This window comes from Panthera leo, chromosome A3 (genome assembly GCF_018350215.1).
Source record: "Panthera leo isolate Ple1 chromosome A3, P.leo_Ple1_pat1.1, whole genome shotgun sequence".
NCBI classification, from domain to species: Eukaryota; Metazoa; Chordata; class Mammalia; order Carnivora; family Felidae; genus Panthera; species Panthera leo.
In genome coordinates, this window is record NC_056681.1 from 14202008 (window position 1) to 14227778 (window position 25771).

Consider the following 25771-nt stretch of genomic DNA (forward strand, 5'->3'; position numbering starts at 1 on the left):
AGTAACCTTAAAAAAATGGCCTGCACAATCTAAAAATCTGGAACGTTTCCACTAGGGCTAAGGATATCTCTTAAAGCCTCAAAGAGCATCAAAGTTAAGCCCAACCATTGCCATTTTTAAGGTAAGCGATTCAGTAACAGCATATGTGAGAATTAGCTAAGAGGGGCTTTTTGACATAAGTCAAACAATGACATTTAAAACTCACGTTAAAGCAATTACCGTGCAGAATTTTTCCGTGTTTTTCCCATTTCTTAAACAGAAGTGTATATGTTTTCGACATAGTTTCTCGCTGTAATTTTCTTTCTTGGCAAACCCACATCTTACCATGAAACCCAAAGTATGCACGCTACAGAAACAATAATGGCTGAAACAGACTCGGCTGGGTCTCTGGCATGATTTTTCTTTACGGAATTAAAATGTCTTTTGGCTAATAATATGCTGCACATTTCAGTTACGAAAGACCATTCTTGGGAGACGAATAGAAAAGAAAGGGGAACTGACAGATTCAGCTGATGTGAGACAAAAGTTAAGTTGCTGTATTCATACAGTAGTCAGACCCTCCGGTTCCTCATTCTTTGGGGACAAAAATGTCGATTTTATCATTTTTCCTCTAGTTAAATTCGCGGGGAGTTGACAGCTCTCTCGGAACGACTGTGAGTAAGTATGGACAGATACGTTACATCTGGGAACATGCAGAGTTTAAAAAAATCTAACGATATTAGACACCGAGGAGGGAAAGAGGGGGAAAAATCCAATGCCATGGAAATCACACACGTTTCTGTGCAATTGACACAACACCACTGATACCAAATGGCGAAATAATTTCTAACTACTTTGAAACACTCTGTTCATTTTGAAATCTGTCTAGATTAGCATTCTCAGGCAAAGAAAGGTGACTGTGTGCACATGCTCAAAACTGGTGAGATGTAAACCTGTCTCCCCTGGCTATCTATTCATCTGAGTTCCTGTTTTCAATTTCTGCATATATGTGAACACAGAGGGAGATTCTGCAAAAAAGGCAAGAGCAGGCACATCGGTGCCCTAAACCAGGATCGCCAAAGGATGATGACCACAGAAAGAGACCCTGCTTTCTAGAGACCCCAGACTGCATGCACAGACCCTCGCATCCATCCTGCCACGCTCCGTCCCAAAGTGGGAGCCCTCTTAGACCCCACTGACCCTCTGCCTGCTTGTTTCAGATTCAGGCAACCGACGGCCTCCCTCAGCCTTCAAAGTGGCAAAGATAAATCGCTCCAGTTACCTGACTCTTGGGACCACCTGTTCCAAATTATTCTTCGCTCTCCAAATGTTTATGATCTCACCCCCCAAACAAGAACCCACCCATAGCGATCCAGCACCTTCCGGTAAACTCCATTTGGACTGCCTACCGGAACATTTTAGGGCTTTGCCACTGCCTATAAACTTATTGACTCTTTTTAGGAACTGAAATGCATCGCATTATAGTATCGGAGGAACGAAGCAAATTAGCCCTTGTAAATAGACATCCTTTATAGACCCATACACAACCTGCTAAACACCATGACTCAGGAAGGCTCGTATTGGTGTTTCCTAATTACTTAATATGATTTTTCTTCCGTTTAGAACAACAACGAAACATCAGGGCAGAGTCAGAAAATAATGGGGCTCGACGCATTTCAGATCATCCCAATTTGGCATCTCTGAGGGAAAGGAAAGCAGAAATGTCCTCTCGGCCAAGGTTTTTACAGCACATGGGAAACGCACAGTCCGCAGAGGTCTGAAGGCCTCCATTCTGGTTTCATTCCCTCTGCAGGCTCTCGTGAGTCATGTAACTTGAAACTCAATTCTTGCCTTAACAAAGTTGGGATGTGATAATAAATAATAATAATAATAATAACAATAATAATAATACCACCACCTAACCCGAAGAGTTGTTGTGAGAACCCATCCTAAAAATACATGTCAAGAACTGAATTCAGGCCTGGCATACGAGCTGTTTCATCATTATTATTAAACACAAGGATATAATTTGCAAGTGGAGAGAAATGGCAAAGACGCCAGGAGGATGGGAGTGAGAAAAAAAAAAAATAAGGAGAAAAAAGCAGCAAAAATAAATTTAAAAGCCTGTGGCTTCCTTCGTCCTCTCTCCCCTAAATGCACCTGGCAGATACTTTCATACCTTGAAATTGATTTTCAGTCACATGCAATGAAGAACAAGTTCCTGCCCCTCCGATTCATTTACAGGGACAAGTGGGTCTGAACCAGTCACTTCAAGTGTTTGCCACCTGATTGAGGGAGTTTATCCTCGGATTAGAAGAGGTGTCCGTGAGTCAAACACCATTAGGCCAGTTAAGATCTTCAAAGAGTGAAAACGAAGCATTGTCTCCGGCCAATTCTCTGCTAATCGTTTCCCCTACTAGAATCTTCTCTCGTTGTGTGTGTTTGGAACTGTGCGAACTGCCACCAACAATAAGGGGTGTGGGGAGTGGGCCACTCAGGAAGCTGTTATGATCTGGGGGGGAGAGGAGGGTAGGGAGTGAGAAGGGCGCTGTGGGGACTGTGCATGAGTATGTGTGTATCTTCTGTCAACAGGCTGTGTTTTCTCAACTCTGGGGTTAATTCTCTGTAGAGATTCCTTTTCAGCAGACTCCACCAACTGCTTCTGAGAGCAGCTAGCTAGAAAAAAAAAAAAAAAGAAGAAGAACAAGAAGAAGTTTCCTTCCACCAACAAAACCCAGTCCTGGCAAGAGCTGGAAGGTTCGGCCTTCGGAGGTAACTGAATAACCAGCCGCTTCACGTCCACAGATAAGGAGAACACATCTTTAGGTGACTCTCCCCTTTACAGAACATCTTTGGGGAGGTTCCTGTCCCCCAAGAAATTTTTCCTGACAGCCACAGGCTCTCCCTCTGCGGAGAGAGGCATCTGTCATGAGCTGCCAGGAACCCCACTTAGGCACCATAACGGCCTGTGATTTTATTATACAAGGAGTTTATTGCTGGCCTAATTAGTTTCAAACTGGGCATTCCAGCTGAGGACACCTAAAAAACATCTGGTGGCAGGAGAGCAAGAGTGAGACCTCGTTCTGAGCCGGTTACGGTTGGATCTCTGCATAACTCTGGTCTCTCGCGCCCGAGACACAAGTTATCTTTGGAAAAGTAACCGAAAAAATAAGGAAATGTTTTTCTTTGTGGGAAAGGAGTCATCTTGTCATGGGGGAACCCAAACCGTCTTAAAGTGGACGTGCCTGGACCGTGTATACCTTTTCACAAACTGTCAGGGTCCCCGTATCTGGCTTCACCCAATTCAAAATGTACTTCGCTGCCCCACAGAGTGCTTTTGCTGGGGACTTTCTCCTTGTTCCAACAGCAGCTAGCATTTTATCAATTTATCCGTCTGGAACAGGCTTTGCAATCTCGTACTTGCAATTTAAAGCAGAAGTAAGACCACATATTTGAAACAGCATGTCTTGGGTGTTTTTGCCAAATGGTAATCCTATAACAAGTCAACAAATCATAGCTCTTTATGATGTGTTTAATACGACACAAAAGGCATGAAAAGAAGACTTTAGAACTTAAGCGATGAAAGCATCTGGTTTTTAAAAATCCCAAAGAATCAGGGTAACATCTTTTTCTTTTCTCTTCTCTTCTCTTCTCTTCTCTTCTCTTCTCTTCTCTTCTCTTCTCTCCTTCAGCTATTTAACGTTAGCAAAGAGACTGATCTGTTTATAGAGTATTCTCATTCACAAAGCCACCCCAGAGGTGAGCTGTGTTCAGGGCAGAGGAAAACTGCCAACTCCTTTAAGATAAAATAGTTCATAATACGGCGAAGCTAGAGTTCCAGCGGGAGAATGGTCTAACTACCAACTACGTGTGGGACATAGGAACGGCTTTCAAAAATCCAGGCCCTTTCGGATCTAGCCATATTGGCCAAAAGTGCCAAATGTAGAGTTTCCTCCAAAGGCAAGGAGATTTTTCATACAAAACACGATTTTATGCTCAGTCAAAAGCAAGACTCAAAACACCATCATTTATGACCTGCATCTCTCAGTACTTTCCTTAGTCTGAGGATGTCTAAATGCAAGGAAGTATCATGTTTAAGGGGTTTAAAGATGTGGAGAGAAAAATGGAAAACACGAACATTTCTTGGGGAAAAGTTGCCCGAAAGATTCTGCACGAAGATTATTTTTAAATGGGGGTCTCCCCGCCCTGCCACCCCCCTCCCTAAATGGCCCACAGGCTGGAAAGGCAGATACTAGTTCAGTACTCATACGCTGGTCACAGAAAAACTGCAGTCGAGCAAGAAAGGGCTCATGAAGGGAACAGATTTGGTTTGAAATACAGCAATTGTCCGCTGGTTATAATTTCCTTTGGAAGGGAGCTCCGTAACTCAAACATAATTCAGCACTCAAATCCCTCCTTGATGTTTGTAAATCATTCTACCTCCCCTCCGCTCATGCTAACAACCAGGCTCCGATGCTCGCTCATTTCGCTGCACCTCGTCATTAAAAGGTACCTGCACCAAGGGTGATTTATATCTCAACGTTATATATATGTATATATACACGCATATATATACATATATACACATATATATGCGTGTATATATATATATATAAAATTAAAGATTACGTAGCGTTTCGGGGAAAGGGGAGAAAAGAAAATGGTATCCATAAAGATGCAGCATCAGTCTTGCCTTTCAAAAATAATTCAGAGCCCAGCAGCAGGCACGCTAACTGCGTTTGGGAGGAGCGGGATCCTCACCGCCAAAGCGCTTCGCTTTCAAGCCCTGAGAAAGGCGCGCGGAGGATTTTGCGACGCGTATATTTTTACCAGTCAAGCCTTCCTAAGATTCCTGGAGCTTATAGACTATTTATTTGGGGGGCAGGATATATATTTAAGGAACTGCGGCCAGCACGGCCGGTTCACGTCCAGACTGCATGGCTGAGAAACAATTCCCTTCTCCACTTTCTCCCATTACAGCAAAACCCTAGCCTCCTTCTCAACAGTCTTGGGATGGATGCAAAGTTTTTTAAGTTTCCGACTCCGGCTTCGGCAGGCACCAGGACGCCCGCTCGGGTACAAAGCCCGGAGAGCCGGCCCTGCGCAGGCCGGGCGCAGCCGGACTTTAGAACAGAAATGCAGCTAGAAGGCGGCTCGGCGGCCGTTCCCGCCCCTTCCCGGGGGCTTCGCAGACAGCGCCCCGGGGCGCGCGTTGGGCTCCCGGAGCCGCTCGGGTTCGGACGGGGCGTGGAGGGGGAGGGGGGTGGACGCAGCCGACGACCCGGGCCTCGAAACCGGCCAAACGCAGCCCACCGCATCTACACCGCCCGCGCGCCCATGCACTTGTCCCGCGCGCGGGAGTACAAACTTGAGTCGCTGTCCCCCCCCCTCCTCCCCCCAGCGCAAAAGGAAACTGAGACCCGCAGCCTGGCTTTTCCGAGACGGAGTCGGCCCGCCGCCCCCGCCGCCCTCGCGCCTGCGGCGCCCTGGGGGCCCCGTGCGCCCCCCGAGCGCCCCGACAGCTGCGGAGGCCCCGGCCCGGCGGGTGCGCGAGCGAGGCGCGAGGGGACGGGTCCGCGTCAGCCCGGGCCCGGGGAAGCCCGGCGGAGCCCGGCGGGCGCCCCGGGGTGGGCGCCGCGGGAGGTACTCACCGCGCGCAGTGGAGAGGGCGCCCCGGCGCGGGCGGGCGCGGGTCCGACGCGGCCGGGCTGACTGCGCCGGGCACGGTGCTGCTCCGCCGCCGCCGCTGCCTCCGCCTCCTGGGCTGCCGCGGCCGCCGCCTGCGCGGGGAGGACCGGCCCCTTCCCCTCCCCGGGCCGGGCCCTCCCTCTGCCCCCGCCCGGTCCCCGCGCCGCTGCGTGGGCGCGTGGGGGCGCCGAGGCGCGGCGCTGGGTTCTGCGGGCGCACACCCCCGGCGGCTGGACGCGCGGCGCGGGGCTCCGGCCCTGCCGCCGCCGCCGCCGCCGCCGCGCTGCTCTCCGCGCCTGCAGCCCAGCCGAGCGCGCCCGCTCCTGCCGGTCCCGGACGAGGCGAGGGCGCAGCCTCCTCCCCGCCCCCCACCCCCGACGCCCCGCACCTCCTCCCTCCGCGACCCAGGCGCGGCCCCCGAGAAAGGCACCTCTGCAGTCCGGCCGACAGTCATTCATTCACCCACCTATTTATTCATTCATTCCGCCTGCCCTGAGCATCTGCTGCGCCGGGTTCAGCTCCTGGGAGATTCAGCTAGAACGAGACGGATTCGTTTTCTGTCCTCCGGAACTTACATTCACATGGGGAGATAGACCATGAACAAACAAGTAGAGAAGCAAGGGAATTTCGGAAAGTTCGAATCGTCATGGAGGGGGGCAAGTATGTGCTGGGGGCGCAGGGGCGGTTATCTTAGAAGAGTCAGGAGGGACCTCTCCGAGGAGGTGACGACTGAATTATGAGAAGGGCCATTGCTGGTGATATGTGGGAGAGGGGAGTTCAGGGATCATCCGCCTACCTTTCACCCACTTTACAGATAGGGAAACTGAGGTCCCAAGAACGTAACCGGCTCACCCGAAGTCAGTGGCACAGCCCCGTCCACGCCCCCCCCCTCTAATTGAGGTACCCCACTTACTTCACCCTATCCTGATGGCCTGTGTCAATGCTCCCCACGATAAACTGTCGGGAACTGGGTCTAGGCTCTTCCCTCCCTCCCAACCACTTGACTGTGGGATATCTAGGATGCTTCAGTCCAAAAACAATACCAACTTCTGCCATTTGTGAAGCTCCCGCTTAAACACCGGGTGCCCAGATAAAGTTGAATTTTAGAAAATCAAGACGTAAGGTTTAGTATAAATTTGTCTTATGCAACAGGTGGTGATACTTACATTCAAAAATTATTCATTGTTTCTCTGAAATTCCAATTTAACTGGATATCCTGTATTGTCTTTGCTAAATCTGGCAACCTAAGCTCACCCAAGGACGCCCACCCCATCCTTACCCCATTTAAACCCCCAAAGAGATCCAAAGGTAGATGCTGTAAGCATGCCCAGTTTACCAGTGATCAAGTCCAGGTTGAAAGAAGGCAGAAAGTGGCTGAGCCAGGGCTGAAATTCAGGTCCAGCTGATTCCCAAAGCCCTTGATCTTGCGATACAGTATAGAGATAGCAACCCCAGTTGGAGGGTTACAGGAAAGCTGATAAAACTCAAGCTCCTGGGCCCCTCACTGACTGGGTCCGTTTCTAAGGTTCTGCCATTTTGTACATTTGACATGATGAACAAGTGACCTTGTGAACACATTTCTAGGTCCCTGCCAACATATTGACATTTAGTTGCGATCAGTAAAGACCGCTGTCTCTTTCCATTCTGGTTCCCCACTGTAGTACTTGATCCTGCCTGAGTAGGTGGTGTGGGAGGGGCCGCTGGCATTTTGGGGATCCAGCTGAAGAAAAGTTGAGTTGGGAATTTTGTGATGGCTGTGGTATTTTTCAGCTTCTTAAAATCTGAATTTGTTGTGATTTATTTTCTTAAATTCAAAGACATACTCACTTTTGGACCTAATTTTTGACTGGTATTCTTTTTCTTTTTTTTTTTTTTTAATAATTTTTTTCAAGTTTATTTATTTAGTATTGAGAGAGAGAGAGCGAGCACAAGCTGGGGAGGGGCAGAGAGAGAGGGAGACACAGAATCGGAAGCAGGCTCCAGGCTCTGAGCTGTCAGCACAGAGCCCGACGCGGGGCTCGAACCCACGAACCGTGAGATCATGACCTGAGCCAAAGTCAGACGCTTAACCGTCTGAGCCACCCAGGCGCCCCTGGACTTGTATTATTTTTCCTAAACAGGGCCCTCAAATTGGGTGTGCAGCAGGCCTCACTACACCCGCACCCACCTCCGGTCAGAGCTGATTCTCCTCTTTCTACTTCCAGAACGGTCAATGGAAGCAAGCGTATTCAGTAAGCATGGCTGGTCTCCTTCCCTGACCCAGGCAAGCACCAGACCCGTAGCTCCTAGATGAAGACGACTGCTGCTTCCTGGAAGCAGAACACACACATGTACTTGGCCTTGCTTTCCTCGTCTCGAATACGGAGGTGGCCGTACCCATATTGCGTTATTAGCGTGATAATTCACTGAGATGAGGCTTGTAAAACACTTCCCACCTTGACTGTAGCTGGTTCTAGGGCCGCTCCACGAATATTATTACTGTACACACAACTTCACATCCCACAGCGTCTTGCAAAAACCTCCAAGTCATTGTAAATTGAGGGTCTTCATGTTCTCCAGAGGTGTTTAATTTCTCTTGGCCCATGAGCCTTAATGTGATGTTGTTTAAACAGTAGTAGTAAGCAGAATTTTTTTTTTTTTTGCTAAAGGAATAGAATGGGATAGACCAGCATAGAAAATACCAAGTGAATGGCATTCAATAAGAGTGTGTGTGTGTGTGTGTGTGTGTGTGTGTGTGTGCGCGCACACACGGGCACTAGGTCAGGCTGGGTTTCTTGCAGATCGTTGGGGAAATGTCAACAAATGCTTTAACTAAGGGTACTCTATGGAATACAAAGGGTTAATCTTCAAACCATTTACCCCTTCACCAGAATCTGGCCCATTATCTCCTAAATCACAGCCATACCCCCCCCCCCCAGCACCTTGAGAGATAAGCAGGAGGCAGGTACTTATTAATTTTATTTTTTCCTTTTCTGAGGGCAGTGGTTCTTAACTACACTCAGCTACACATTAGATTCTCCGAGGGAGCTTTGAAAAATCCCCATGCTGAGGCCCCACCCCAGACCAATTAAACCAGACTCTCTGGGGGAGGGACTGAGGCATCAGTATTTTTTAAAGCTCCCGGGGTGATTCTAATGTTGGGCAGAGGATGAGAGTCCCCATCTTTAGAAGTGTAAGGGCTTGACCACAGATTCACACAGATGAGACAGAAGTCCAGATAGGAGGTAAGCCTCCCGATTCTTAATTCAAGACCACCTAAAATGCAGCTGCCTTCCTGGGTAACAGCGCCCCCTTTCCGTCCCTTCCTTTCCTTTGATTTTTTTTTTTTTCTGGCTAAGTATTTGCCCTCATTTTGTAATGACCAGCAAAATAATCCCAGACGAAATCTGAAAATGCTAAACCATAAAGCAGATTCTTTGGAGTGTAGACCACAGGCATGCCTCCCCTGGAGTAAATCACTTTTTCCCCCCAGAGTCTTCCAAGTAAATGTTCTCTGAAGCCAGAAGACCAGCTTCACTTGGAAAACTACAAACTTCACAAAGTATCCCGCATGTATATACATATCCTACAAACACATATGTGTATTCTCTATGCCAAATCACGCCTTATTTCTATACACATTCCTTTCCCACCTGCAAAGGAAAAGTACTCCGTTTTTTGTTTTTTTTTTTTTAATGCATTCATTTAAACCTTGGTTCTTTCCAAAAAGGATTTGAGGCAGCATGCAAAAACATAAATAGAATGACACAGGAAAAGCAGGTGAAAGGGGAACATGGGGAGGAAAAGAAAAGAAAGTCAAGGGTGAGGTTTGCATACCAAATGTGGGCTAGGAGGAGCTGAGCCCTTATCAAATGGTAGACTGAGAATCAGATGCTGAACTTCCTGGCAGTCAAGGCAAAGGAGCAAATGTGATCAATTACATCAGTGGCTTTCAAATTTTCTTTTGTTCAAAAGCAAGCGCGCGCAGGAGCTCAGTACGGAAAAAAGGAAGTGAGGGATCCCAGCCGCAATCTCATCGCTTTCTCCCGTGGGTACTTGTAAAGGGTCTTAAAACAACCCACAAAGTTCCGCAGAGTCAAGATCGAAAACCATGAATTTCAAAGTGCTTCCCTGTGTTCGTGAATCTCATGGCCTGTAAGGTAGAAACGAACAGAAATACGTGAAGCAATCAGAACTTTGATTCCTGATATTGGTACAGGAGAGAAGGGTTCCTGTGAGTCCTTATAAAAGAGGCAATAGGGGCGCCTGGGTGGCGCAGTCGGTTAAGCGTCCGACTTCAGCCAGGTCACGATCTCGCGGTCTGTGAGTTCGAGCCCCGCGTCAGGCTCTGGGCTGATGGCTCGGAGCCTGGAGCCTGTTTCCGATTCTGTGTCTCCCTCTCTCTCTGCCCCTCCCCCGTTCATGCTCTGTCTCTCTCTGTCCCAAAAATAAATAAAAAACGTTGAAAAAAAAAAAAATTTTAAAAGAGGCAATACGGGCTATGGGTGGGGGGTGAGGTAGGGGGCTTTTTGCACACGTGTGAAATATAAAATAACCCTTCAGCAAATAAAATAAAATAAAATAAAATAAAATAAAATAAAATAAAATAAAATAAAATAAAGGGGCACCTGGGTGGCTCAGCCGGTGAAGCGTCCGACTTCAGCCCAGGTCACGATCTCGCGGTCTGTGGGTTCGAGCCCCACGTCGGGCTCTGCGCTGATGGCTCGGAGCCTGGAGCCTGCTTCTGATTCTGTCTCCCTCTCTCTCTGCCCCTCCCCCGTTCATGCTCTGTCTCTCTCTGTCTCAAAAATAAATAAACGTTAAAAAAAATTAAAAAAATAAAATAAAATAAAATAAAATCAATAAAATCTTATACTCTCCATAACCCGGGGGCACAAAACAGGCCTACTTTGAATATCTCCCGGGTCAATAGTTTCCCAGTAGCCTGCCTCTTTGTATTTAATATCTGAACTTCATAGAAGGCATGACTCTCAAAATCATGAGCCCAGTTTTATAGAGAAAAAACTCATATTTGTATCCTCAAAACTCCATGTAGCATTTCTGTTGGAATAACGTGTAGGACAGTAGGACCCGTAAGGAAAACATTTCAACTGCTATTGAGACAACATCTGAATCACGTTTTGAAACGTGCAAAGAAGGGGACACACAATCTGCTATGGTCGTGTCACCACGTACACATCAACTATCTGTTGCGAACTTAAGCAATTGCTTGGTGGTCAGGAAACCAGCCTTTCAGCATTTTACCATCTTCAGCCAGTTTGATACATGGTCAGCATTTAAAATTTTTTTTTGATGTTTATTTATTTTTGAGGGGGGGGGAGGGGCAGAGAGAGAGGGAGACACAGAATCCAAAGCAGGTTCCAGGCTCTGAACTGTCAGCACAGAGCCCGACACGGGGCTCGAATCCATGAACCGCGAGATGGTGACCTGAGCCAAAGTCGGACGCTCAACCGAGGCACCTCTTGGTCAGCATTTTAAGTGTTTAGTCCCATTTTAGGAAATTGATTGGGGGCTCTGGTTGACATGTCATGAATTACAATTCTTCCTATTTAAAATACTGTAGGAAATCAACTCTTGGGTGCAATTTCAGGCAGAGCACCAGAATTTCAGGATCTCTGATGCTCAGCGGGAGACACTCATTCCCATGTAGGGAGGTACATCGAGACCCCTATCCATGCAGTTCCTTTGGCCGAGACTACCCCTCCCCGACACAGTCTGGTGGTTTCATTCCATTCCCTTCAGATCTCTGCCAAATGTCTCCCCACCCTCCACCCCCGAGATCAGATCCCTGATCTCCCTGTCCAAAATAGCATCCTCATCACATGGCCTGCCCTCCCTTGTTCTCACTCAGCACATTCATCACACTGCAACACTACATCACATATTTACCTGTCGATCTATTCCTAGCTGCCTCTCCATGTAGAGTGTCAGCTCCATGTAAGCAGGGACTTGCTGTTTTGTTCATGGCTATATCCTCAGTGCCTAGAACAGTGCCTGGTGTACGAGTAGGCACCCAGGAAAAAGTTGATGAATGAATGACAGATACAAATGAGAGGGCCTGGGCTTGCCGCGCTGCACGCAAAACGGCCAGAGTCACGCTGCCTTTTCTCATTTCCTTTGCACCCACCCTGAAAGAAACAAACAGGAAGGAAGGCGTTCAAGAAGCCCGTTCTTCTGGAGAACCAGAGCAGAACTCAAGGGCAAGGTTTTCTTCTCTAGTTCTCTCCTGCTCTCTTTTTCAATTTGCTCATTGGCGAAGCCCTGAGGATTCACAGCAGACTGAGAGCAGCCTGGGTGACTGAAGTCCGCGTTTCCCTTTGGGGACTAGTTGGGAGACCACAGAGAAGGTGCCAGGTGAGAGGAGAAGGAGACGGAGCCTTTGCCCCTTGATTGTAAAATCCAACAACAGAGCAAATGCCTTGATGATTTCCCAGATCCTTTGTCATGATCAGCTTTCAAATCAATTCTGGCGTGAAAACCACCCATAAATCTCCAAGCATGGTCTCCCAGCCAGGCCACTTCCTTATGCTTTCCTTCAAAACCTTGCCACACTTTCCTTTCCTTGTCCCCTAGAGAGCAAAAGCAAATAGGATGACAAGATTTCTGGCTTTTTAATACATTTGGCTTCTCTTTTCTCCTTGCTTTTGGCTGTCTGTACCGTCTTTGATAGTGAACAGAGCCAACCGGTCTTTGATAGGTATCGAGGCAGTGATCTTAGAAACACTGACGGGGAGACATCGGAGATCTCCACAATCCAAGTTCAAGGGTCTAGAGACCTTCTGAGAGTGGAATGCTTTTGAGCATGAACGTCCCGGCAAACTGGGACAGTTGACCACCCCGCCTGAGCATGATGACTTCAAGATGTTCTGAGGACCAAACACACGTGAAATGTAATCAATAATCACTTGGGAGGCAGTTCCAAGAGCAGACCACGGGTGGTGAGCAACCCTTCTTGAAGTTATGAAATCATCGACGTAACAATTCTTGGTACATTTCAGGGCATCCCGTCCATATCTCTGATGATGCACCACTCAGTGCTCTGGCCCCAATCTCTAGCTGTTAAAGCAACCATATCACGCTGGGCAAGGGGCTCTGCACACCTCGTGGGCTGATATAATGGATTCCTGCATGGAAGGATACCAAGAGCACTTTCCCTGGGTGTCAGTCCTTCCTTATGTCTTACTCTGCTGGAATCCCTAGAGCATGTGCCCGGGACCTCTTTGGCAGTCTGGCGAAGTCTCGGGACATCTCACAAAAAAAAAAAAATGCTTCTAACTACAGAAAAATGTGATGCACACGCAAGTGCTGGGAAAGTGAACACTGATGACCAAAAATAATTACCTCAACCCTTAGCTCACGTGACACAGAAAAACTCACCCCAAACCTAAAACTATAAACCTTCTAAAAGGCAACATTAGATGATAGTCCCCGCAGCCTAGGGATGGACAAAGCTTCTCCTGAACACAAAGGGTACAACCTCTAAAAGAAAACCTCTGATAAATTGGACTTCATCAAAATGTAGAACTTTTGTTCTTCAAAAGGCAAAATTGAGAAAAGAAAAGGGAAGCTACGTGGTGGGAGAAATACGACACATCCATCGGACCATGTAAGAATCGTAAATATACAAAGGTTTTTACAACTCCATAGTGAGAAGACAAATCACTCGGTTGTTAAAAAGGGCAAACAATTGTGAACCAACCCTTCAAAAGGGAGGATACACGGGTGGCTGATAGACAGACAAACAGATGCTCAACACATTAGTTATTGGGGTGATGCCAAGTAAACTATAAGGAAATACCATCGCGTAGCCATTTGATTGGCTAAAATTGAAAGGACTACCGTGCCAAGTGTTGGCAAGGATGCGGAGAAATTAGACTCTCGTATCCTACTAGTGGGAATGTAAAATGTACAGCCACTTTGGAAAACAGTTTGGCAGTTTCTCGAAAAGTTAAATATCCCCTACGTGACACCCAAGAGAAAGGGAAACACGAATCCACACAAAGACTTGTACACGAATGTTAAAAGCAAGTTTGTTTTTTTAAGAAAAATTTTTAGTGTTTATTTGTTTTTGTAAGAGGAACAGACAGAGCGTGAGCAGGGGAGAGTCAGAGAGAGAAGGAGACAGAACCTGAAACTAAGCACAGAGCCTGACATGGGGCTTGAACCCACGGACCGTGAGATCACGACCTGAGCCACTTCATTTTACCATGATAAAAAATATTCATGTTGTGCTGTAGACATACGAGGTTTTTTTAAATTTTTTATTTTTGAGACAGAGAGAGGCAGAACATGAGCAGGGGAGGGGCAGAGAGAGAGGGAGACACAGAAACTGAAACAGGCTCCAGGCTCTGAGCTGTCAGCACAGAGCCCAACGCGGGGCTCGAACTCCCGAACCAAGGGATCGTGACCTGAGCCGAAGTCGGACACTTAACCGACTGAGCCACCCAGGCGTCCATGAGTTTCTTTACTAAGACATTTACTAATAAGATCTAGCAGCAGGCCTAAAACTTCCATAACTTTGCAGTGGTGCTGAGTGGAAAAGGTATTTCGAGATGTTTTTAACAACCATGAAAATATCTGTGATTTCTGTTGGTAACAGGGTCACAGGTCCTGTTAATGCTCCTGTGGTTTGTTGCCACATTCATATTTGAAGGGAATGCTAACTTTCAGTTAGAGGCTGGTGAAAATAAAGATACTTTTTCCCATCCTAGTTAGAGAATCCCTGAGTTATAGACCCCAGGTTAAGAAATCCACTTGGAGGCAACCCCAGCCACCTTATTACCTGGGTTATTACCTTATTACCATTAATAATTCCTTTGAAAGGTAAGCATCCTTAAACCCCAGGAATATCAATCATGGAAATGTCCTACACGGGAAAGGAATTTTATCGGAAAGCATATCTTAACTGAGATACAAGCAGATATAAATGTGAACATTTTTGACAAGGTCAAATCATCGGATCGGTATTTTTTCTGTGAAGAATGAATCTGTTCATATTTAGTAATTTGCATAATTTAACAGACTTATGTCTAAGAGACTTAGACTATTAGAATAACATGTTGGTCAGACTTGTTGATTACAGTTAAAATGTGGTTGAATCATTGCTTAAACATGCAATTTTTTTTCTTGCTAAGTTTATATGCAATCATTGGAACCCTTAAGGTGATTCAAGTTTTGATGCATAAACGTCATTTATTAGATTTATAAGAATTGATTAAGGACAAGTGTGGGACAGTTGAAGTGCTTGCAAAGAAAACCCAAAATATCAAATTTAGAAATGCAGTTTAAAATGTTAAAGGCTTTTAATTAGCCTTTAACATTTTAAACTGCATTTCTAAATTTTGCATTTCATAAATTGCCATTAATGTTGTAGATTGTTAAAAATGTTTAGTGTACAACTCTCGCATTCCCTTGTAAGCTTATATGGGACTGGGTATTGATCAATGACTTATCTGAAAACAAAGGCTGGTTTTTGTTATTCTATTCTTAGAAATAAAACAATAGATTTGAAAAGGAAACTTACAAGCTCAGGCGGGAAAACTAGGTTTGGTAAATTGTAATTTTGGTAATTCAAAATTATTTCCTCCCTTTTGGGTATAGTTTTAGTATGTAAAAACCACCCAAACTCAGATGCAGCAGTATGGACGGCCGAAAACGGAATGAGCCACAGGAAATCCAGGATCCTTCTGTCACCCCATGTTTATTTTCGACTTAAGCATCCCTCCTGGCCCCCATCTGGGCCTCTGCCATTGAGGAATTAGCCACAAACACAAGAAAATTCTTTTCAGTAACCTAAGGAGAAGAGAGGTCATTTGTTACACTGGGCTTAGGAACAAATTTAAAATACTGAACCACTTAATTTTTCAAAACAGTGGAATCTGAACAAATGCTAAACTGGTGAACAAATGTATATTCATTGCCAAAACCCCAGTTGGTTTGGACGGCATTTTTTCCCCGGCCTCCTTCAGCAGAGTTGATCCCTTGGCCTGCCCTCTCCAACACTATAAGAAAATCCTGAGGGGAATGCGAGAGTTGTACACTAAGCATTTTTAACAATCTACAACATTAATGGCAACTAAATACCAATACACAAACTTCCTCCTCACTGAGTTGTTGGGGAGATCAAATTGTCTTTCGATCCCCCAACTTGAAATGATTGCTTTCTTTACCAGATGATTCGCTTCTGGCGTTCAGTGACTGCATTATTTAGGATATCAGTTTGGCTGCCCTGACAGAAAGACATCCCCGCAAAGTGGTATTTATTTAATACGTTATTCTTTCCTCACTTAAAAGTCTGGGTAGTCAGCCGATGGCTGGGACCCGGGATCCTTGTTTTCGTCCTCTGCCATCATCAGTAAGTGGTTTCCATCTCACAATCCAAAATGGCTGCCCTAACTCTAGTTATGACATCGGCATTTTAGCCAGCAGGAAGGGGGGAAAGAGCCGTAGGGCTCATTTCTTTCTAGTAAGGGAACACGTCACCTTCATTCACACCCTATTGGCCAGAACTTAATGAGATGTCCATGCCTAGTTGCATGGGAGTTTGGGAAATGTAGGCTTTATCTCTGCAGACAGTGACGAGTTAAATATTCTATTGCCATGGTGGAAAGGGAGAACGGATGCTGAGTGACAGCCATCAGTCTCTGCCACATCCAACATTACCCTCTGTAGGTTATTGAGTTTTGATTGCATTGTGATTTCTCTTATGAAATATTACTTGTAAGCTGCTTAGGAGAGAAATTTGGAAACACCTATTAAAATGGAAAGTGTGACCCAGGAATTCTATTACCTATGTCCTTTCTACAGAAACACATAAAGGAGTCTGCAGAGCGCATGGGCAAGATGTTCATTGAGCGTTGGTTACAAGACTAAAAAGGTGGGGAGGAACTAACTGGCAATCGAACAGAAATGGCTAACTGACCTGGCATATCCATATTTTTGAGTTCCTAAGGAGGTGAATCTGTATGTATGGGAAATGCAATTTGTAGAATGTCCCCAACAGTATGTCTACACGTCTGAACAAGAATATATTTGTATACACACATGCGTGTATATATTTAGAGAACCGTCAGGAAGAATTTATATATTAAAAAGATCTGGAAATGGGGTGCATGGGTGGCTCAGTCGGTTGAGCGTGGGACTCTTGATTTTGGCTCAGGTCATGGGAGCCTCGTGTCAGATTCCACGCTCTCTCTCTCTCTCTCTCTCTCCCCCGCCCCCACCTCCACTGCCACTTCCCCCCTCTTGCATGCTCTCTTTCTAAAATAAATAAATAAATAAATAAATAAATAAATAAATAAGGTAAGTCTGGAAAGATCTATATTTTAAGATACATACGTATAAGATATATTTTTTATTTTACTATAATATAGTCTCATTATATATTGTATAATATGCTATTAGAGTATGTTATCTGCAGAATGTCCCTCATGTAGCTTAATCTGATGTTTTCTCATGATTAGACTCGGTTTCGCCTTGGCAAGAACACCACGGAAGTGCTGATGTGTTCTTTACAGCACATGTTTCCAATTTGTCCCATTAACGGTGATATTAAACTCCGATACTTAATCAAGGTGACATCTGCCAAGCTTCTCCACTATCAAGTGACTCTTTTTTCCCTTATGATTAATAAGTATTTTGTGGGGATAATACTCTGAGACTATGTACACAACCTGTTCCTCATCAAACTTTCAATTTATTAACTTACTTATTCAGACTCTTTTATTCAATGGGCTTGGTCCGTTACTTTCATATTTATTTTCGCGTCCAGACTGTCCCAGTCAGTGGGAGCCTCTTCCCCTTGGCTTCTCTACCCACTTGACATGGCCTCATCATTCTTGGAAGGACGTCTTTCCTTTCTGGCTCAACAGAATGTTCAGGTTCATCTTCCAGTTGTCTTGACTCAGTCCCGGAGTTAGCCATTTCTCCAAAAATCTGGAGTGGAAAATAATTTTTAGAAACCGAGAGCTGGGTGCTGAGCGTGCACTCTGTATTGCTGCCGTTCTGTCTCTGCTCTCAGGGCCCCTCACTGGACAGAGCCATATCCACAAGCAGGTACCAACACTCATACACAGACACATCTCCACACACAAGCGTATCCATACGTACAGCCACGTATACACATACACATGAATATATACACATGCTTATACATGGATACATACAGATACGTATAAACATGCCGACACTCACGTCACTATATTTTGAACGTGCTAAGCTGATTCTATAATTCTTCTGAAAGAGAGAATGTCCAACCAGCACATCTTGAAAATGAATACAAATTGGCTTACCAGATATCAAAACAGATAGTGGAGCCATAATAGTTAAAACTGAGAAGTGTTGGCATAAGAAGACAAGCGGATCCATGTAATAAACTACGGAGCCCAGGAATGAGCACGTATTTATGCAAATTGGTTGCTCGGTGGGGAACGCGTGGGTTACTCGATGCTGTAGGAACAAATTTCTCTATCAGGAAAGGCTAACACGCTCCCTTCTCTTCAGGCGTTAAAACAAATTCCATGCGTAATGAAAGGTACACAAAAAAAGAAAAAAAGAAAGCATAAAGATGCTAGAAAAAAACACGGGACTATTTCTATAGAATCAGGGCAGGGCAGAATCTTTCAGCAAACTCAAACAGTAATAATAATCAGAACCAAACAAACAAGATAAAGAAACGAACAAAAAGACAAAGTCTATAATGAAGAAATTGATGAATTTGAATTACATTTAATTGATGAATTAAAAGGCTTCAAGGTGCCCAGCAAAATGTCCCAGAAGCCAAATTAATAGACAAAGGACAGTTTAGAAGAAACGTCTGCTGAAAATAAAGCAGATAAAGTGTAATAGTCCAGAATACACTTACCAAGAGCTCCTACAAATTACTAAGAAGACAACCCAGTAATAGTGAATAAAGTAATGATCTCATGGTTCGTGGGTTCAAGCCCTCATTGGGCTCACTGCTGTCAGGACAGAGCCCACTTTGGAGCCTCTGTCCCCGGCTCTCTCTGCCCCTCCCCCACTAGCTCACGCATGCATGCTCTCTCTCTCTCAAAAATAAACCTCAAAAAAAAAAAAAAAACAAAACACAAAGTAGAAGTGTCCAACAAACATTGAAAATGATGTTGAACCTCCTTAAAAATCAGGAGTATCCAAAATAAAACACACTGAAATATCCTTTTGTACCTGCAGACTGGTAAACATGGAAAAATGAATCATAGCCAGTTTGGGTGAAGTTGTAAGGAAACGGATATGCTCACAAAGTATCGGGAGATACGCAAATTATTCAACTTTCTTAGAACATTTTTATGTGCATTATTACATTTTAAATTTATGTATATTTATATTCTTTTATGTTTTAAAATTTTATATATTCAGATAAATTTAAAGTATGCATACCTCGGTTCAGAAATTCAAATTCTATTATCTATCTTACAAAAAGAGTCATGTAGGGGCACAGGGAAACACATATAAGGAACTTCATCAAAGTATTATAATAGCAAAAAATTGGAAACCAGTGAAACCAATAGGGGGTTGGTTAACTAAATTAGGATACAAAGCTCTATGCAGCAGTTGAAAAGAATAAAATAGAGGCGTATGTTCATAAAAACTTCCCAAGACATACCATTAAATGAACAAGAATTATAAAACAAATGTGTAAATTTTGATCTCATTTATGTGAAAAAAAAATGCCACAAAATACAATACTCTCTTCCCCTCCTCCCTTTGTCCCCCCCCCCCCACTACCCCATATACTCGGGGAGCAATGTACACATAAAACTAATTACCAGTGGTTCCTTAAAGGAAGGGGATTGGTTTTGGAGGAAGAGGGAAAGAAAAATCAAGGGAAACCTCACTTTATTTGTATTTTTTGATTTTTTAATCGATGATGATGTATTAATATATTACTGGGATAATAAAAATAAGTTGCTAAGCCATTCATTTTAAAAAAAGAAATGATTTGGAGCACCTGGGAGACTCAGTCGGTTAAGCGTCCGACTTCAGCTCAGGTCATGATCTCGTGGTCCGTGGGTTCGAGCCCCGCATCGGGCTCTGGGCTGATGGCTCAGAGCCTGGAGCCCGCTTCTGATTCTGTGTCTCCCTCTCTCTCTGCCCCTCCCCCGTTCATGCTTTGTCTCTCTCTGTCTCAAAAATAAATAAACGTTAAAAAAAATATTTAAAAAAAGTAAAACGAGAAATGATTTTAGGTTAGAAAAGAACAGCTGATGCAAGTTGCATACCACAGACCTGGCACGTAATGAAATGCCAGCTCTTGTGATTCTGTTTCCAGGCACGTGATTTTTGATCAAATCCATTCTCTAAGAGGCAGGATTCCAGATTCCTGGCTTTGTCACCAACTTGCTGTGTGACCTTTCCGAATCTGATTTCCACTTGCTCCTCTGTAAAATGAAGGGGTTGGACTAAAGGCTCTCAGCGTTAAAATTCTGTGATTGGACCATTTTGCAAAAGCACTCACAAATGGATTTTGTATTAGCTTTCTCTTGCTGTGTAACAAATTATCACAAACTAAGTGACTTAAAACAAGACACATTTACTGGCTCACAGTTTGTGTGGGTCAGGAGTCCAGGCACAGCTCAAGTGGGTCCTCTGCCCAATGTCTCACCAGGCTACAGTCAAGGTGGGCCCAGCCTGCATTTTCACCTGGAGGCTTTTAACAACTAGGGAAGGACCCCGCCCAAGCTCATTCGGGTGGTTGCCACAATTTATTTCCCTGTGGCTGTATGATTGAGGGCCCAGCTCCTTAAAGGCCATTGGCTGGAGGTCGCCCCTCAGTTCCCAGAGGCGGCCTGCAGTTTCTTGCCATGTGGTCCTAACCAGATCACCATAGGCAGTTCACACACAGATATTTGCTTCTTCAAGGCCATAATCTCTTACTCTAGTGCATGCTAGCTGCACAGTGACACGCGCGTGCACACACACACACACACACACACACACGATTACAGGAATGATATCGATCACCTTTGCCACATAATGAAATTACTAAAGGACTGACATCGCATCGCCTTTGCCAAATTCTGTTGGCTAGAAGCAAATCACAAGTGCCACCGCCCCCCCCCCCCCCAACTAGTGGAGGGAACTCTCTGTCATCAACACTAGAGAGTGGAGATCATGGGGACCATCTTAAAATTCTGCCTGCCACAACATCTCTAGGAGGCAATTATTAAAGAACAATCCTCTGTCTTTCCATTGATGAAATTATTTAAACGGTAGAGTTGGGTGGGGGGAGAAAGAGGATTTATCAGGAGGTTAGAATTTCATTTTCAAACTGGAGTTTTGCAGCAAAGATGACAAAAGCCTAACTGTTGGAGTTTTTATTTATGATTCAGAGCTTACTATATACACTAATTGTAAATTGCCCCTTCAAGCCATAGATAGCACTGACAAATACATATTTAAAAGAGTGTGTGAAATTGAATCACCTCTAGACAATTATTTTGAAAAATTCATTCCTGCTTGATTATTAAAAAAAAAAAAAAAAAAGCAAGTCCGTCATTTGGATTCCTTTTTTTCCCATAACTTTTTTTTTGTAAGATTATATTAAACATTGAGGCTCTGGGTACCTCTGGCATGCTCGGAGGGCAAAGTTAAGATGGAAGGATCAAATAAAAAAGATTCCCCTTTGAAATGTGCATTTAGGCATCAATCATTTGCATGAAATCGAGTGAAGCAAGGAGGATAGGAATTAATCCGATATCCTTTCAAAAACACGGCAATGTCGACCTAGAAGCAGACTCAGATGAGAAAGACGGGTGGGGGAAAGCAGAAGGGGGAAGAACGGGTCTTTATGTGGACACCGCCTGTTAGGATTGAGTGGAACTTCGACTGTGAGTCTCAGGGTCTCGCCATCAGGTGCCAGATCTGCAGTTGTGGGATATAAACTTGCACCCCACCTGGACAGGCAGGCACCGTCCAATCCGAGAGGACCTTGCACCCATTAACAGAAACAAATCATAAACTAGCCTAGAGAGATGTTTACTGGGGGAAAAGACTTGGCTGTTCTTGGCCCCCCCCCCGCCCCCAAGGCAAATGGATGATTCGCCACAATGGTTAAAACAAATGTTTCTGTTAGAGAGACGCTTCCCAGGCGAATAAACATCTTCGGTGCATGTAAACACGAAGGGTGTCTGTCGGGGCAGGGCGAAATAAAGTACTTTCCAGCTCACTGTGCCGGTGAAGTTGAAATGCAGTTAGGTGCGAAATTGTTCTAAAGCAACTGACTTCATGATGGATTTTGTTTGTCCCCCACACTGTGTTTTTAATTTAATTTATATTTTTTTATTTTTAAAAAAATATTTGTTTATTTATTTTGAGAGAGAGGCAAAGGGAGAGAGAGAAAGAGAGAGAGAATCCCAAGCAGGCTCCGTGCTGTCAGCGCAGAGCCCAATGCGGGGCTCACACTCATGAACCGTGAGATCATGACCTGAGCTGAAATCAAGAGTCAGACACTTAACCAACTGAGCCACCCAGGCGCCCCATCCCCCATAGTGTTTTAAAAAAGTTTTCTTTTCAGTTAAATGTCACCATTAATAATAGGAAAATTTCACTTAACACCTGGATTCCTGGCTTCTCCTAAAAAAAAAAAGAAAAGAAAAAAAGGAACATCCATCAACATGAGGCTCATATTCCTGCCTAAATGGCATCAGCTGATGAAGCTGGGAAGTGATTATTCTCTCCAGTTAAACCACAGTCTCTACCGCTACCCCGGTGTCTCACACCTGGCCTTCTTCATTCATTTGTCTTTACCCTCTGATCTATAACAGTTTGAATTTGCAGCTCTTAATTTGATGCACATCTTGGAGAACATCGAGTCTAACCCTCTGATTTTATAAGTAGGAGAGGTGAGGCAATCACACCGTTAGGTAGAGGCTGGACTGAATTAGGTCCCGGTCTCCTGACTGACTCTCCTCCCAGCGCTACTGAGGTGTAACTGACATATAACATTGTTTAAGCTTAAGGTGTACCATGTGTTGATTTGATGATCGTGTATCACAACGTGCTGACTGCCCTGGCCTTACCTAACACCCCTATCACATCACATGATTGCCATTTCTTCTTGCGGTGAGAACATTTAAGGTCTAGTGTCTTAGCAACTTTCATGTATACGGTAGAGTATTGTTAATGCCCAATGTTGTGCAATAGATCTTCAGAACATACTCATTTTTAACTGGAGGCTTGTACTCTGACTCCATAGCAATTTCTCTTTCTGCTGTGACCCTGCCTCTACTTCTCCACATTCATCACTAGGAATTGAAATTCTTTAAATTTCTTTCCAAGTATGTGACTAAAACGTATTAATGAATTTCCTTCCTCCCTTCCTCTTTCTTTTTCTTTCTTTCTTTCTTTCTTTCTTTCTTTCTTTCTTTTCTTTCTTTGTTTCTTTCTTTCTGTCTCTTTCTTTTCTCTTTCTTTCTTTCTTTCTGTATTTCTTTCCTTTCTTTCTTTTCTTTCTTTCCTTTCTTTCTTCTTTCTTTCTTTTCCTTCTTTCTTTCTTTTCTTTCTCTTTCTTTTCTTTCTTTCTTTCTTTCTTTCTTTCTTTCTGTATTTCTTTCCTTTCTCTTCTCTCTTTTCTTTCTTTCTGTCTTTCTGTCTTTCTCTTTCTCTTTCTTTCTTTCTTTTCTTTCTTTCTTTCTTTCTTTTTTCTTTCTTTTTTTTCTTTCTTTCTTCTTTCTTCTTTTTCTTTCTCTTCTTTCTTTTCTTTCTTTCTTCTTTCCTTCTTTTCCTTCTTTCTTTCTTTTCTTTCTTTCTCTTTCTTTCTTTCTTTCTTTCTTCCTTTCTGTATTTCTTTCCTCTTCTTTCTTTCTTTCTTTCTTTCTCTTTCTTTCTTTTCTTTCTTTCTTTCCTTTCTTTCTTTCTTTCTTCTTTCTTCTTTTTCTTTCTCTTCTTTCTTTTCTTTCTTTCTTTCTTTCTTCTTTCCTTCTTTTCCTTCTTTCTTTCTTTTCTTTCTTTTCTTTCTTTCTTTCTGTATTTCTTTCCTTTCTTTCTTTCTTTCTGTCTTTCCTTTCTTTCTTTCTTCTTTCTTTTTTTTCTTTCTCTTCTTTCTTTTCTTTCTTTCTTTCTTTCTTTCTTTCTTTCTTTCTGTATTTCTTTCCTTTCTTTCTTTTCTCTCCTTTCTTTCTTTCTTTCTTTCTTTCTGTCTTTTCTTTCTTTCTTTCTTCTTTCTTTTTTTTCTTTCTCTTCTTTCTTTTCTCTTTCCTTCTTTCTTTCTTTCTCTCTTTCTTTCTTGGAAACTTTAATTGCTTGGTATTTGTTTGAGCAGGAAATGTGCTCCTAGGATTTACAGTTACCTCTAATCAGAATTCATGACTTAGGGCAGTGTTGCCAAGGTGGAGCAGGCCAGATCATCCACTGGGGTCTGGAAGACAACATACGACCTTCTATTTCTAAGTATCATTTTAATCTAAAATAATAAGAAAGCAATTCCATTTTGCTAACACTTAATATTCCAGTTGGCCGTGGTGGCCCCTCTGACTGTGTGTGAGATAGTCTTGGGTTTCTTAGGGTATTGGAGATGTCCAGAGGAAAGACCTGGCATTTTCCAATGCTGAGGGCTTAGAAGCAACCCACTTTCACCCATTCATTTACCTCTGTGATGTGTGAAGCTAAATCGATTAAATTATGCCAGTAAGAAATTAACAAATGCTACTTAGAAATTATTTGGGTGCCCTCTCCATTCTCGCACAACTTTTCACTCTCCCCGCCCCCCGCCCCCCACCACCAATATTTTTTGAAATAGCCTTCATGTTGGCCATGGAAGTCATTAGAGCAGGCCTGGAGATGGGTTTTTAGGTTTTGGGAATTGCTGAGAACTTTTCTCTTCCTCAGTTCCCCAAAGTGAATCATCTCATATTGGTGGGTCTGGACTTTGAGATCTACACCAGTCCTCCTTTCACTGAGTCCGTGGGCACCGTGGTCTCTAACTGGGAGAGGCTAAACCCTGTGCGCTGTCTTGTAGGTTAGCAGCTGTCTAGAAATCTCTTACACTATGAGCCCTGGTGAGAGTTTGCCTGACACTTACATGGGACAAAGGGAGCCTCATCGAATGGCCTTCTGAGTGACTGCCCATGTAGAAGAGGCAGCTGAGTGACACCAATTTGTCCCCATCGACAGCCCCCATCAGTTTGTGGGACCCAGGACAATTGTACAAAGGAGCCCACTTAACTATATGTCGAAACATCAAAATTTTAACTACAATACGTTCGAGACTCCTACGTTTACAACTATACCTTCGTGGTGACCTGGAGGGCCAGGTTGAGGATTCAGGTTTCGCATTCTTGGACTTCTCCGTGATCTGGTTGGAATGTCACGTGGCCCATAGCCCACCTCCCTTTTCTTTCTACCTCTAGCTCCATCCAACCACGAAGGGCTCTGTGCACATGTGTTTGAACATGTGTTTGCTCGCCAGTGTGTCCGAGCTCCCCCCACCCCCTTGACCTCCCCTGGGGTGGGAGGGTATGCACCTTGGTGATGCGGTCTGCTCTTGGGAGGACAGCTGTGGGGAAGGAGCTCACACGGTCCCGTGGTGTGTGGTCTGGGAGACCTTGGTGCGCACGTCCCCTTAGTCTCCCTGTCTGCTCCCCCATGGAGAGAGGACCAGATGGGGGCTTTGCGGCCACTGTCCTTTTAATTGAACCAGCCCTTCCCAAATGGCAATGGACAAGTGGCCAAAGAGATTCCTTGGGGAAGCAGATAATAGGAATATGGCAAGCGTAGGGAGAGAGCAGAGTTCACATTCTTCCCCCCACAAGGAGCTGGGTCAGCCACCTAGTTATTCGAGGCCTTCAAGGTAAAGGTGGCAGTTAAAAAAATGAAAGAAGAAAAGGACTGTTTTTGAAAGAAAATCGGACTATGGAGAGAACATTTTGAAAACAGATGTTTGAAAATATTCTTGTTAAGGGATTATTGTTGACATATTTACATTTTTCAGAATTATGTAAATCTCTTATAAATGCTCAAAACTGCACACACTTCAAAGACCTGGAAACAGAATTTCCTAATATAATTAAAATCCACCCCAAACTAACATTTCAGTGGATTTCAAACTCATGTATTAAAAGTGTAAAAATTCAATATTTTTCAATTAGTT

At 44.2% G+C, this 25771-nt stretch overlaps 1 protein-coding gene across 1 annotated transcript in view; it reads right to left on the reverse strand.

The window, feature by feature from the left end:
- Positions 1-5728, reverse strand: part of EYA2 (EYA transcriptional coactivator and phosphatase 2) — a 256555-nt gene extending 250827 nt beyond the window's left edge. The window contains exon 1 of the mRNA XM_042930777.1: positions 5631-5728. The gene's annotated coding sequence lies outside the window, so the exon portion shown is untranslated. The remainder of the gene's footprint in view (positions 1-5630) is intronic.
- Between the last annotated feature and the right edge of the window lie 20043 nt (positions 5729-25771).